The sequence below is a fragment of the Gossypium hirsutum genome, chromosome D07 (genome assembly GCF_007990345.1).
Source record: "Gossypium hirsutum isolate 1008001.06 chromosome D07, Gossypium_hirsutum_v2.1, whole genome shotgun sequence".
Taxonomy (NCBI): Eukaryota; Viridiplantae; Streptophyta; class Magnoliopsida; order Malvales; family Malvaceae; genus Gossypium; species Gossypium hirsutum.
This window is the reverse complement of record NC_053443.1, coordinates 34,304,826-34,315,116: the sequence shown is the minus strand read 5'-3', so window position 1 is coordinate 34,315,116 and position 10,291 is coordinate 34,304,826. Positions and strand designations below refer to the sequence as shown.

At 28.7% G+C, this 10,291-nt stretch overlaps 1 long non-coding RNA gene across 5 annotated transcripts; it reads right to left on the bottom strand.

The window, feature by feature from the left end:
- Positions 1 to 1,825: 1,825 nt before the first annotated feature.
- On the bottom strand, positions 1,826 to 4,857 carry LOC107893871 (uncharacterized). 5 transcript variants are annotated; one of them, XR_001683038.2, is made up of 6 exons: positions 4,704 to 4,857; positions 4,285 to 4,406; positions 4,107 to 4,216; positions 2,891 to 3,139; positions 2,139 to 2,268; positions 1,826 to 2,037 (listed from the first exon to the last, which is right to left on the bottom strand). It is a non-coding gene; the product is annotated as an uncharacterized lncRNA (long non-coding RNA). The 5 variants fall into 5 exon arrangements; XR_001683037.2 differs by having other exon boundaries at positions 2,891 to 3,150; positions 4,704 to 4,855; XR_001683039.2 differs by having other exon boundaries at positions 2,891 to 3,069; positions 4,704 to 4,855.
- Positions 4,858 to 10,291: the final 5,434 nt, after the last annotated feature.

Sequence of the window (10,291 nt, the reverse complement as noted above, 5' to 3'; positions counted from 1 at the left end):
TCTGGTTTATAAAAACCACCAACCATAAATATCATCCATCTTCATCTCCATCCATGTTCTACTCTCCTATCTCTATCGCTCCTCACTCTACTGTTCCAGCACCATTAAAAATCACCTTGCTTCTCCAGCAAGAGTGATGCAAATATCCAGTAAATTTTAGTATTTAAAACAAAAACCCAAGTTACCACAATAATTAAACACAACGGCTAAAATTTGTGGATGCTAAATCTCATAAGTTAAAAAAGCCATGAATTCAAGTCTAACTCCATTCCAGAAATGTCAACACACTTGCATCAACAAAATAAATAACCCTAAACATAGTGTAATGAAAGCACCCGTCTTTTTTAGCTTTTAAAACAGTAAGATACTAAAATTTAAAGACCCAACAGCTGAAATTAATTACTCTATGCAAAGCAATTAAAAAGATTTGTTCTTTTCTAGTTTTTTAAACACCCAAATTCAATAAAATTTAATAGACCAATAGCTAAAACCTGTTTTAAAGTTGAGTTTTACTAGTTGATCTGTGAACTTTTATCCATTAAAATTGAAAAAGAAGAAAAACACGAAACAAACACACCTTAACATTTGCATTATCCATGTTGGAGAAGCAGTGGTGCAAGATGGTTTTTATGGTGTAAGGGCAGCAGAGTGAGGAGTGATAGAAATGGGGGAATAGAGGGGATTGGTGGTGACGAGGATGGGTAATTTTATATTTCAAATAAACAAAAAAAAGTTATTTTGAATTGATTATAAAAAGTTTTTAACTTTAGTCAAAAGTATAAAAAAGTGTTACGTTAACAATTTGTTAGTGGACTAGCAGAAATTTTAACAACAATGATCAATTTGATCAATTATCTTAATTAGAGTAGCTAAATTGACAAAATAATTAGAGTGACCAAAATAAAAATAACGCTATTTTAGTATTTTAGAGTGACTGCTAGTATAGTTTATTCAATTTTAAATAATGAAAACCTTAAGAAAATATGAATTTTTTTTCTAAAAGAAATAGAATTAGAAATGTAGAAAACAATTAAAATCATTATATATGAATAGTAATTGATACAATTGTGGGTCAATGGTAACTTTGAAGACTTGATTCAACATGGTTAATCTAGAAACTTTCAATATTTTATAGGGATTAGGACATTATCTCTTTCTATAAGTCTAATGGATTATGATACCAGTAAAAGGATTATATCACTACACCAAAATAGGCTTTTAGCGGCATTTTTTTTGCGCCGCTAAAAGTATTTACGGCGCTTCAAAAAGCGCCGCAAAAAATGCCGCTATTGACACCGCCGCTAACTTTTGCGGCATTTTTAGCAATAAACGCCGCTATAGAACAAGACCTTTAGCAGTGCATTTCACACAAACGCCGCTATAGAATAGGGCCTTTAGTGACGCTTATCCCACAAACGCCGCTAAAGATCACAACTTTTAATGGCACTTTTTACACAAACGCCGCTATAGAACAAAACCTTTAGCGGCGCTTTTCCTACAAACACCGCTAAAAATCATAACCTTTAGCGACGCTTTTCCCACAAACGCCGCTCAATATCAAACCTTTAGCGGTGCTTTTCACACAAACACCGCTAAAAACATATCTTTAAAAAAATAATTTTTTTTAAATAATATTTATTTCTATGATAAATATTATATTATGTTTTAAGGATAAATAAAAAATATTATTTAAATTAAATTTTCTACGAAAATTTTAACTTTAAAACTAAATATAAAATTAATGAATTTAAATTTAGAATTTAAAATAATAAATTAATAACACAATTAAAATCCAAAAGTTAGAACTCTTAAGTAAAAATAAAAATTTAGAATCAAAACTAAAATAAATAATACATATGCAAGGTAATAAAACATACAATACATTTTCTTAATCAAGTAAATCTTGGTAATAAAAGATATAATACATTTACTTAAGGAAATCTTGTACATCATTGAAGTCACACCATCAAATTTGTACCCATCAAACTTATACTCTTCCAGCCACCATCTTGCATTTGAAAGAAGACACCTCAGTACCTAAAGCAACAATTAAGAAATAATATTTACAACTGGAAGGGAGGAAGCCAAAATCTTTAAACAAGCTATTCATTAAGAAATGTTTAGGTAGAAGTACATACTTCTCAGCTTCTATAATTAAAAAGACAAGAATCCCACACCGAGTGGTGACCCCTTGACCCCGTGTGGAAGTAATGACCATCAGTTCCATCAAACATGTTCAGCCCATCTAACACATTATTGGAAGCATGGCTGTATTTATAAAACATCATTCAGATACGCAGGTAGATAAGAAAATAAAATTAGCAACTTAACTTAACTATAGAATAAAAATGAACGGGGATATGGCAAACAAATGCTTTCACAACAAGCTGGTCGTGAACAATCATACTAGAAATTTTATAATATTCTAGTCATTTATATATTCTCAATCAATTACGACTTTGCTTCTCTCTTTTAGATTTATTTTTTAGCAACCTTTTAGGAAGCAAAAATCAACTAGAGAAACGAAAGAGTAGAAGTGACAACCAATAAGAGCCTAAATTCTCATGGCCATATTTGCATCAAGTCTACTGGAAAAATGAGCATAAAGTCAAAGCAGGAAAAGAATAAGAGTTCAAGTTCTCATTTCCTGTACAAACAATCCAAGAAATTTTGTTTGCACAAAAAATCTAACAACAAACACAGAAGAGTTTAAGTTTTCATTTTATTTACAAAACAATCAGGGAAAAACAGTTCCGACAAATCCCAAGATACTACAGATGTTATTTCAGATAACCAATGTTAAAGACATGGAACTCAAAGGCAAGATCTTTCTCTTATTTGTCCAAGAAAACACATTCAAGCTAACAAAAACATCAGTTCCTATACTTACTGTTCTTTGAGTTTGTCTTGCTCATATTTCCTTAAGTTTTTCTTGCGTTCTTCAATAGAAATAAGTTTTTCTTGCATTCTTCAATAGAAACCCTCTGGCGCTCTAGTCAAGGTATGAGAAACCATTTCAGATCCACCAGATGAGACCCAGTCTTGCATTTTCATATTTACTTCTTGTAGCTGTTTTAGTAGTCGGTCAATACCAGATTCAATATCATTCTCTTCCAAGTCATTTTTTATCGAAGCCTTACTGGAGACCAACTTACGATATAAATTAAATTTCAGTCAGCAATTTAGAGGAGAAATAACAGCTACATATATGGTTCCTTTAAATTTTGACACGGTTCAAATTCTTAAAGAAAGATAACAATTTTCAATTTTGCTATATCCTTACAGACTAGGAACATAATGATTTTCAGGCAACCCTTCACACCTACCGTCAAATTTCAAACGGAACTCTACATCAAAATATGGACTTACGCAGAAAAGTCATCTATTTATATATTTTTTTTATAAAATCCCGTTTACCTTATTCAGGGAAGGCAATCAATTAACTCTTATCATCCATCACTCTGATCTACACCAGTTAAGATAGCAAACTAATCGAACACTGATATCATCATATTTAACTGAACGACGTCATTAGTACCTCGAATTCTAGTTGCCAGCAAGTAAATTGACACAAGGTTAAATTAGATTTAGTTTTATTATATTGCGATATCAACCACACAGAAAATCCAGAAGATAAAGTAAATATTTTAACAAAGAAATACAACATTTGTCTTCATCAATTGCTATAGGAAACTTCCAGCATTTCCTCCTCACAGGTAAACTCCCATTCTCAGCAGAAAAGATAAATTTGAAAAAAAAACTTTATCTATTTGTTATTAGAGATGAAACTAGATTCAGAGACACCATAGACCGGACCATTCATTTAGAGCAAAAAATATGCGAAGGAAAGACAAAACAGAAACACATGAAACCTAGGTTAACTGGTGTCAGATATGAGTATGTGTTAAACAGTAAATCTTGGCTAAATCTCTAATTAGTATAAACGATGGAAATGATAGATCATTTAAGCTATGATATGCTTGCTTTCAAGTAAAAACAACAGCATCACTTAAAAATAACAGATATATTGGACTCTATCTTCCATATAATAGATGCAATTAAATAACAGTAAGCCAAGAGAAAAAGGGTAGGACAAAGAGACTTACAAATTTTAGAAGCCTAACAAAAAAAAAATCTTAGAATGCTTTCTGAGAGGTTTTCTTCCCAAATATGCTTCCCAAACCAAAGGTGAAAAAGTACCGAAGATTCAAAGAGGCTGTGAAATTCACTACTTTCATTAAATTTTCATACTAATTTCTATTGTAGAGATGTTCAGAATACTACCTTTTGGTTTAGGCTGTGAAACTGGTTGCGAAACAGGACGCTTCTGAGCTGCCTGAATATTTGCCAAGGCTGGAGCTTGATCAGAAGCTTTGCCTTTAAGAGTTAAGGAACTCATGGCCCATCTGCAAGGTTAGAATTTTAGCAGTCAAATAATAAGGAAAAAAAATTAACGAAAAGCAAAACGAAGTTAAGGAAAAATAGTAAAAGGATGGATTAGGGATTATGTCTAGGAAAGGGATGAGCTCAGCGACTGACGACGGGGGTTTGACGAGCCTGTTTCTAGCCTCTATTTTCTCAGCAACCAAGTAGATAATCATTCAGAAACAGAAAATAAAAGAAACAAAGCTAGACAAGTAACAGTAACGATATATGAATCAGCATAGAACAAATTAAATTACAAAAAGAGAAGATGAAATTACCAGAGAGCGAACGAAAAAGAGACGGAAAGAATCAAAGATCTTTGCTGAGAGGGAGAGAGAAATCCGAGAAAAAGAAAAAAGAAGCGAAAGAAATCAGTTTGAAAAGGGAAGAAGAGGCGAAAGTAAAAATTAGCGGTTTCAGCCGGGAAATTTTGGGATAAAAAGGCACGAATTTTTTAAAATGAAATAATTTTTTTGCGGGGTTTTTAATAAAAATGCCGCTATTGCTTATCTATTATGGTGTTTTAAAAAAATGTCGCAAAAAATACTCAAAATCTTTTATTTTTAAAGTAAAATAAAATGGCAGGAATTTTTTAAAGTAAAATTATTCTTTGCAGCGTTTATTATAAAAACGCTGCAAAGTAAAATTATTCTTTGCGGCGTTTATTATAAAAACGCTGCTATTGCTTAACTTTTGCAGCGTTTTTTCAAAAACGCCGCAAAAAATTATTTTATTTTGAATAAAACGACGTTGTTTTGCTATGCTAAAAATTTCTTATTTTGTCTATTAAAAATTATTAGTTAAGTGATTTCATAAAACATTTATTATTACTTTTTTTTATAAATTAGATTTTTATAAAAAAAACCAAGTTTTTAAGTTAGAAAACAAATATCGCATATTTTGCTAGATCTAATTAAATTTAAATATAAAATAATTTTTATTGTTTTTAAACAATGAAATGGGTGATTCGGGTAAAACGAGCTTGAAGTTGGAAAAGTTTTTAAAATATGTATTAATTTATCTATGTTTAAAATTTCCTTTAAATGGAAAACATATATAATTAATATATATTAAATTAATAATAATACGAGTGGTCTAAAATGGATTTGAGTTAGCTATATAAAATAAAGACAAATTTAGGTAAAAATTAAGACTCGTATTTCAAGTTAAGCTAGACTTGAAAAAATATAATGCATGTTAATAGAGTACATAAGTCCGACAAAACGCAACCTATGATCTTTTCAAGTTAGGTTTTAGTTAAAATTAATTTTTAATAGAGTTAATTACATCATACATCCCTAAACTATAATTTTCATTTTAAATTGGTTCCCAAGTCTTTAAAATATTCTAATTACATCCTTAAACTAACGACGTTATATCAATATGGTCCCTCCTTTACTAAAATCATTAATTTAATAGTTAAATGTGTAACAGCCTAATTTTTGACCCTAATCGGAATAGTGGTTTCGGGACCACAAATCCAAGTCTGAAAAAAATATTTTAGTATTATTTTCTGTGTCTGTGATATTTGAATTTGATTGTGTGAAATTTTCGTAAAATAATTTGACTATTTGTGTGTTTAATTTGATAAAAGGACTTAATCGCGTAAAATGCAAAAGTGGCTAGTTAATTGTTAAAGTACTTTATTGCTATGGTTTTTCTAATGTGGGGTCCTTATGTTGATATTATACCAAATAAATTATAAGTGGACTATTATAGACAAGTGTTAGTGGATTTTAAATGAATAAATAAAGGTTAAAATAGTAAATTAGGTATTTATATGTATTAAATAAAATAAAACATGAAAGTGGCCATGCATTTGACTTTGTTTTGCCGAAAATTGAAGAACAAAGAACACCTTTGGTGTTTTAAACATTCGGCAGTTAGGAAGCTAAAATTTGGTATGTATTTTGCTTGGCTTTTGATAATTTTTACGTTTCTGAGATCGTTGCTTCGTATACTTTAAAACCCATGTCTTAATTTTGTGAATTGTGGATAATTTTGAAATGTGTCATTGATGAATGCTTGAGTTTTATGATGTTAATAGGTGGAAAATAAATATATGTTGTTAGATTTTCATGTTATAATTAGTAATTTTTGATAAAAATGTGTATTAAGGACTAAATTAAGAAAATATTAAATTGAGGGACTAGAATGTGAAATAAATGACATGCAAGGACCTATATGAGATTAGGAGTATTCGGCCATACTATAGTAAAATTAATTTGGAATATTTTGTGTTTTGTGCAAAAAAGGACTAAATTGTGAAAAATGTAAAATGTTAGGGGCAAAATTGTAATTTTCCCATTTATGTGAATTTAGGCTAAATTTGATGGAATAATGTTTAAATAAGTTTAATTTGAATTTATTTAGATCAAGAATTAAAGAAGTCGAATTTGGATCGGGGAAAAACAAAAGTAGTCGAATAGTCGAACGTCTTCGTCTATATTCGAGGTAAGTCTATTAGCTATTTAATGATATTAAATTAGTATATATGTATGTATATCGATTGTAGTTGTTGTTGAGCTTTAATTTGAAGTAATTTGATTGAATAAATTAGAATTATAAATGGTATATATATGTGTATGAAGTGTTCGAATATATATATATGCTTATATAAAATTTTGAATTAAGTTAAAGTAGGAATGCTATAAAAGCATATATATATATAAATATATAATGTATTAATATTTATATATGTATCTATATGAATATGTTCTGAATTTAATTGATTGTTTAAAGGTTATATATATATACACATAAGATTCGAATATGAGAAAATAAACACATGTATAAATTCTTGCTTTGATAAAAGGTACGTATTATACTCATGTATACATGGGTTTTCGAATATACATATATATATGTAAAAAAAAACTTTGGGTTTTGATTAGTGATATGTATATTGTAATTGTATAGGTATTTTTTTTTAAATAAGGTGATTATATGTGAGATGGAACATTTATATATATAATTAAGTATTGATTATATTATAAGATATGAATGTTAAGCATGTATGTATAGTTTTGAATATGTATGGATGTACATAAATATGTTTTCATATTGAGCTTAGATACAAAATATATATATATTATGCTCGAATAGGTGTGTATACATAAGTACATGTAAATTATTTGTATTAAATTTAGTTATGTATATTTATATATACATGAATAAGTTGTGAACTTAGGTAAAGGCAAGAATGTGTATATATAAATTCATATAGGTTCGAATATAAATAAACATACTTGTATGGGCTTTTAATTTTTATTTAAAAGGTACAAATGTTAAATATGTATACGGGAGTTTGAATATATATCTATATGTACATTTGTGTACAAGTTTTTAGATTGAATTAAAGACATAAAACTTTATGTTTTTATAAATGAGGTTCGAATATATATATTTATATGATTATAAGTTATTAGTACTTGAATTGGATTGAAAATATGATTTGCAAACTCATTTATGTTTGAGCATGGACTACGGTGAATATGTGTTTGCGGTTAATAAATATTTGAGGAATTATTCTGTATATGAGAAATTGAGATTTCAGGTTTTAAAACCTAGCAGGCTAAGTACCGGTGATCTAAATCAGGTTATAAACCTAGCAGGCTAAGTGCCGGTGATCTAAATCAGGTTATAAGCCTAGCAGGCTAAGTGCCGGTGAACTGAATCAGGCTATAAGCCTAGCAGGCTAAGTGCCGGTGAACTGAATCAGGCTATAAGCCTAGCAGGCTAAGTGCCGATGATTTGAATTAGGCTATAAGCCTAGCAGGCTAAGTGCCGGTGATTTGAATCAGGCTATAAGCCTAGCAGGCTAAGTGTCGGTGAACTGGATTAGGCTATAAGCCTAGCAGGCTAAGTGCCGGTGATCTAAATCAGGTTTTAAGCCTAACAAGCTAAGTGACAGTGAATCTGTTTAAATTAAGTGATTATTTGCATTAGGTATATATATGATTTTGGTTATATGTAATGGATAAATATATGAACATTTGTTTCTAAGTATTTGATGAGCATATAAACGTTCGAATCTTTGTGTTTAGTGAGTATATATATATGTTGGTTATCATGAAATTGTTGGATATATATGTGTATGCACTCGACATATGTGGATTATAGTAAAAAATATATATGTGCATTCGGCACATGTGGTTGATAAGTATAAGTATATGCTTTTGGCATATGTATTTGAATAATATATATATGCATTCGATGAAGTACAAGCGATAAGCACATATATGCATTTAGATATATGCAGGTGATAAATACATATATACATTTAGTTATAATAAGTGTATATACATTTGGAGCTAATATTTGTTAAGCATATATGTATATAAGCATTCGGCTATTCATGTTTATGGTGAATTTACATTTGGTTTTAAGAGTTGATAATTAAGTATGCTTTTGACTATATGTAATAGTTAACATATATAGTATTTGCGAATTTATTAAGAGTATAAGGAAATTACATAATTATTTTATAATTTCTGTTATGCTATAGACTTACTAAGCTATAAAAGCTTACTTTGTTTGTTTATGTATTTCTGATTTTTAGACTTAAGATCAAGCTTCAAGCTCGGGGATCGTCAGCAAGTTCATCATTCTATCTACTGTCTCGGTATTAAACTGTTTAAATTTTAACTTTAGCATGTACAGGCTAGATAAATGTTTTGGAAAGTCGTACTTTGATATATTGTATATGAAATTAATAGCCATATGAAAATGGCTTATTTTCTTATGGTTTAACGGGATCAAAATGTTATGTTCTGTTTTAAAAAGGTTAAAGTAGAATTTATAATTATACTTATTTAAAATTTCGCTAAGCTTAATATATTTCCATTTATATATATATATACAATGCTTATATTTTGATTTAGAAATAGTTGATTTAAACATGTATTCAAACGAATTTGCATATCAATGTTAAATTCTTGAATTCTATTGAACGTTTGTATTGAGGTGTGTTTTGTTCAATAATGCCTCGTAACCCTAGTCCGGCGACGGATAAGGGTAAGGGGGTGTTACAAAATGAGACGTCAAGCCTTAAGTGACATAGTTTAAAATTAAAATTTTTTAAAAATATTGTAAAAATCTTATTAAAAAAAGGGATATCCCTAGAGCAGAATAAGAATGAATATTAACCATGTACTTATTAAAACGTTCTGGAACTATTTAATGTCAAATTCTTTGAAAATATTTAAAAACTCAGTATTATTGTTTTATTATTCCCTCAACAAATATAATGCCGCTTTAACGGTTTTAAATACACCGATACAATTTTGAAGAACCAAATTAATATTATCTATTTTACAATTATATAAGAAATTAATTAATATATAAATTAGAGTACACTAGTTTATCTAAACCCTAAATCATAAACCTAAACCCTAAAACCCTAAACCCTTAACACATAACCTCTAAACCTTAAACCCCAACCTTTAAACCATAAACCATAAATCATAACCCCTAAACCCATAATCCATAAACCTTAAAATAGTAACTCTCCTAAACTTTAAACTCTAAACCATATACCATAAACAAAAAACCTTAAACTATAGTGATAATTAATTCAATATTTTAAAATTAATACTATCTCTTTTACGATTATATAAGAAATTATTTAATATGTAAATTAAAAAAACACTCAGTAATGTACCCAAAAAACTTTAAAATTATTTTAAATAATAGTATTTTAAATTTTCCATTTTTAACAAATATTTTTCTATGTTTTTTATTTCAAATTATTTCTACGTGTCATTATTTTTTTATGAAGATTTTGAATATTCAATTAAAAATAATTTGAATTTGAATTAATATAAATAAACCAATTAAATAATAAATAGACAGATAAATTTTTTTG